The following is a 5,097-nucleotide window of genomic DNA, read 5'->3' as shown; positions in this document are numbered from 1 at the left end:
GCAGGAGAACTTGCTTACACGATGTGTTAATGCTGTAGCTGTAGCCATCCCTGTTTGAGGGCTGTTGCCTCTTGGTAAGGGAGTGGGCCTGGCTGGCTCCTGCTGACACAAATCACTGGTGAACTTATAAACTGACCTGTCACTGTGCTGGGTAGTTCTGTGTTTGGTTTTAGGGTGTTTCCTTCAATTAGTTTTTAAGTAGAGGGACGTCACTCTGCTGTGGCCTGTTGGAAATACAGGTAAAGGCATTAACAAAACGTGCTGTAAATACAATCCCCAATGCAATGCCTCACAAAAACCTCGGCTACTTGTTTTGTGCTGGTTTTTGTTCTCGGTGTGTTTACCTGGTTCAGTGGTAGCAAACAGTATATGCCCTCCCTACACAAACCACAGTCCTGAATACAAACAGCCCACTCAGTGCTGCCCACAGCCCCTTTGCCCACGCTGAGGCCCTTGCAGGCGCCTGTGTCCACGGGCTGCAGGACACAGCTCATCTCCTGTGTTCTCATTCAGCTTCACAGCAAAACAATTCCCTGGGCGGGCGATGATTTCATTGCTGGATTTTTCTCATTCTCTTTTGTGGCTGTTATTGAAGGCACAGATTTCATTACATCCATTCAGTGGAAAGAGATGATAAAAACCGAAGGGGAAAGGCAGGAAAACACCATTTAAGAAATAAATGCAAAGTTATGACGCCTCTGTCTGCCGAGAAAGAGAGATTTTTATGCCGTTTTTGGCATTTACAAATCCTTTGTGAAAAGGTCACTCTGTACTTGGAATCTTATTAATACCAAAGAATGGCCCAGAAAATGTCATGTCTTTTTACCATGATATTTACACAGAAAGGAGTGACTCAGCAGACGAAGCTTCTCAAGCAGGATGGCATTAATGAGGCCAGAGCCCGCAGTTGTGCTGCAGGGATAAGTGGTTTTGGCAGCCCCAGCTGGCCAAGGAGGGGGGATGGGGGGGTGACAATCCCTTCTCTGTCGCTGTGGGACGAGGGGACGGTGGAAATGCGCGCCAGGAGCCGTCAGTGCACCCTGTGAGCAGAGGGACCCCCTCAGACAGATACCATAAATGCATCAAAATACACAGAGTTCATATATACAGTTATACTCCTCCTCTCTCATCTCCCCCTTATATATGCTCTGCTTTATATAGCCCATGTCTTATATACACTTCTATATTCTGTATGTAAATGTTCTCATCACACACACAGAGTCTCTTTCTCCCTGTACACCCCCCACATGTACAGTCTTTACACACATATAAAGCATCTCTCTCTCTCCTCCTATGTGAATATATTATAAATGATATTATACAGTTTATACACTGTAAGTATATATCATATTTATAATGATATGCCATACACTGCGTTGCACACATGCTGTATGCTGTGTATACACACATTGCACATACACAGTACATACAGCATATATGCTATGAACTACACAGATAATCTCCTCATCTCCCCCATATATATATATATATATATATATATATATATATATATATATATATATATATATATATAAACATACACACACACACACACACACACACACACATCCTCCCTAGAGGAGAAAGGGGGGTGGTGAAATGGATGCCCCAGAGCAGACTGAAGCCACCATCTGCTTGCTTTAAATTCTCCCAGTTATTAAAGAAAACTCATGATTATTTTTTGAAGCCTGATTCATGTTTTTTAAACACCTGGGGCCATCGACACTAAGGAGCAAATATTATGGGAAAGGCATTGATTCCCCAGTGATCTTCCTTTACTTTAAATGATTGCCCTGGCTGCCCTTCCACCTGAGCAGGAGTGTAGGGCTCCTTTAGAAACAATATCTTGCTAATTGTACCAGAGTCATTCTGCTGCCTAAAGCATCTTATTTCATAATGATGTGAGTGGTGCAGTATAATGAATGCCTGCCTGGGGAAATTAAAGTAATCAATTGCTAAGGCCAACACATTTTAGAACAAGTACAGGAAAAAAGTGTAGATAAGGGCTTTTAAGCCACAGGGTGGAAAATACCCACATAATTCTTCAACCAGTTTAAAAAATATGAACAAATACAATTTCTTCATCAGCTATGGAAATAAAAAGCACTGTGGAGTGGAGACTTCCATCCTTTGCTGGAAACTGCCTATTGCAAGAACCTATGAAAGGCATTTCTATACCAGAAATCCTGATGCCTTGCACCAGAGCAGCCTTATGACACGGCCCTGGACTTGCCAAACTTATTAAGGAAATCAGTCTGCACGAGGGAGTGTTGCCACTTGTTCATCTGGGAGGTTTAATTAATGCTTCCCTACACTTACAAGATGAAAATGTACTCCAGAAGTGCTAAGTGCTCCAGCATTACAACCACCTCACCAGGGCACTGTGCTCAAATCATTCCTGAAGAGCATGTTGAACCCTCAGGGCCGGGGTTGCTGGGCAGCACTCAGTACCATCACCCAGCACACCCCGTGGTCCATCCTGCAGGCCCAGTGGCCCCTCGCCAGTGCCCACCTGCAGCCCCCATCGCTGTGGGTCGGGCTCTGGGCTGCCAGATGGGCTCTGGTGCTTCCCAACAAGTACTTACGGGTTTGATTTGTACGAGGGTTTCACTGTGATTGTGTCAGACAGCTTGAACACAGCAGACGCTTTAATGAAGGCACGGGACACCCATAAAAGACCACGCTGCAGAGAGAACAGGGAATACATCATGTTTATTACTTGTTACATCAAATTGAATTGTACTGAGGCTGGGATGCTGAAAGGCAGTGGGACTGTGAGGGGCACTGGTTGCACAGGACTGCTGAATGCACTGCTGAGAGCAGCACTCCCACCCACCACTCTGCTGTGACTGGGGGACTTACAGGCTACCTGTACAAATGTCTGTTTAATTTGCCTGGAGGGATACCACATAAATTCCCCAACACTTTGCCAGCCCCTGTTTCTCTCTTCCAACATGGAACACTTCATTTTGCACCCACCAGACCCACACCACAGGGGCTGCCCCTTCCCCATGCAACACGCTCTGACCACCCCCCAGAGTGCTCACATGTGCCTTGTGTTCCATATTCTCCTTTTCACAAAGTCACTTTGTCGTTTACTGCTGGTGACAGGTCACCGCACCCTGAGCACCAGGCTGCAGCAGTGATTTATTACTGCTGGACCTGTACAGCTCTATAAAAAGAGCCATTTCTGCTTTTTGGGCTAGCACTGACAATTACAGATAGCCAACCATTTTTCTTCCAAGCTTTAACTTGCAGCTTTTTCATTCCCGAGCAGCTCTAGAAGTTAGGACAATGTCATTGGACTTACAGGGCTGGAGAGAGAGCTCCTTTTGTTCACCTGGGGAAAAACTTCACCATCTGCAAGCCCTTTTCCTGGAGGAATACACCCATTCCTCAGCAGTGCCTCAGGCCTTCTGCAGCTCCTTGGCAGGCAGTAAGGAGAGGAGGGCTTTGACTAGTGCACTCAGAAAACTTTGTTCATTCCTTCAAGCAGCTGCAGGTGTGGCTCATCGTTAACAGTGATGCAGTTTGTATGAAACAGGTTCCTCAACAACAAAGGACAGACTATTAAAAAAACCCCAACACCGACACCTAATTAAGCCTATATTGGATTATTAGATAGTGGCTGTCCAAATCTCGAGCTTGCCTGTTTTTTTTCCCAATGCTTTGAACCCATCCTTTATGCTCCAAACCCCCTCTTCCCACCCAGCACACGAGCAGTGGGTTCCTGGCTCTCTGCTCTTGCAAAACACACTTCAAAGACACATTCCCACATGGCTAATGTGCAAACCTGTGTGCTTGACCTCACTCTGTGTGTCTTTCCACAGGCTGGACTCCTGCAGTGGTCTCAATGTGGTTTAAACTTTAACACAAGGCCTAAAAACTCTTCCCATTTAGTCCCCTGAATATTTTGTACTAGAGCTCTCACCAGAGGTAAGAAGACTGTTAACACCTTCATGCAGCTCAACACACAACACACCAGCTGTAACTGCAGCCTATTCCATACGGTTCTGCTTCCTCATTAAAAAAGTTTGTTCCTCGTCTGCAATTTAACTTTACAGTTCAATCTTTAATCTACAGCTTTTTGGGTATGTTTGCAGTCAGCTCAAAAAATGGGAATAGCTGAACTTTTCAGAGATGAAGATAATATATTCACAAAGCAGAGATTAGAGGTTTAGGGATTCATTCTCAATTCTCCTTGATTTGATATGGGGAAAGAACTTGAAAGACCTTTTCAAACTCCTTTGCTTGTTAGAGACATTCAGGAAGCTTCACATCCTCATCTTTTCCTGAGGACTTGTAGGTATTTATAGTTACTTCAGATTTAGTCTTGTTGCGGGCCTGTACCCCGAGCTAATTCCTGCTCATCAGGTTTGCTAAAAATGAGCTGTTTTTTCCCCTTTCCTTTGTGACTGAAGGATGGAGGCTGTCTGAGGCCTTTTGGTCTCGTGAGGCTCCTCCCTGCCCTGTTTGGGAGCTCCAGGAGTGGGCAGCTGAGACACAGACCCCTCTGTGGGGATGCACACGAGCACTGCAGCTGCTCCCGAGGAAGCTGCATCCGTTCGTCTGCTCTGCACAGCTCCTGGTGTGAGCTGAGCAGGGACATCCCACCAGGCTGTCCCAGGAGAGACGGGCACACACACAGTGTCACACAGACATGGACCCGACCCTGGTCCCTCCTGGGGCAGGAAGATCCTGTCACCTCCTCTCGATACTTGTGTGATCTCCTGTAACTCCATATGCACACACTACAGCAGCAGCTGTCGTTTCCCACAGGAGTGGCAGCTGATGTAAACTCACAGTTCAAAGGGGGATAATTTTGCTTCAGATCCCTCGACTCGGTAACAGGAAATAAAAACCCCAAAACTAAACAAAAACCATCAAACTGACCTGGGAAGGAGAAGCCAGCTGAAGCCTGGCTCACGCCACTGCTCTGTCTCCTTTGACACAGCTCACCCCTCTGATGGATCACACTCCTCGTCATTTTGCCCACCCCTGCAAGCCCGCTCCTCACAGCAGCCCGTGCCAGCCGCCGCACAGGCTGCCCGGGTCACTGACGCCCTCCTCAGCCCAGCCCTGCCTGGGCAGCTCACT

General features: G+C 46.7%; 1 long non-coding RNA gene across 1 annotated transcript; it reads right to left on the bottom strand.

Moving 5' to 3' along the window:
* Positions 1-854: 854 nt before the first annotated feature.
* On the bottom strand, positions 855-3,572 carry LOC133627388 (uncharacterized). The gene is made up of 3 exons (XR_009820131.1): positions 3,311-3,572; positions 2,586-2,683; positions 855-1,040 (listed from the first exon to the last, which is right to left on the bottom strand). It is a non-coding gene; the product is annotated as an uncharacterized LOC133627388 (long non-coding RNA).
* Positions 3,573-5,097: the final 1,525 nt, after the last annotated feature.

The sequence above is a fragment of the Colius striatus genome, chromosome 20 (genome assembly GCF_028858725.1).
Source record: "Colius striatus isolate bColStr4 chromosome 20, bColStr4.1.hap1, whole genome shotgun sequence".
Lineage (NCBI taxonomy): Eukaryota > Metazoa > Chordata > Aves > Coliiformes > Coliidae > Colius > Colius striatus.
The sequence above is the reverse complement of the archived record's forward strand: the minus strand, read 5'-3'. Positions and strand labels throughout refer to the sequence as shown.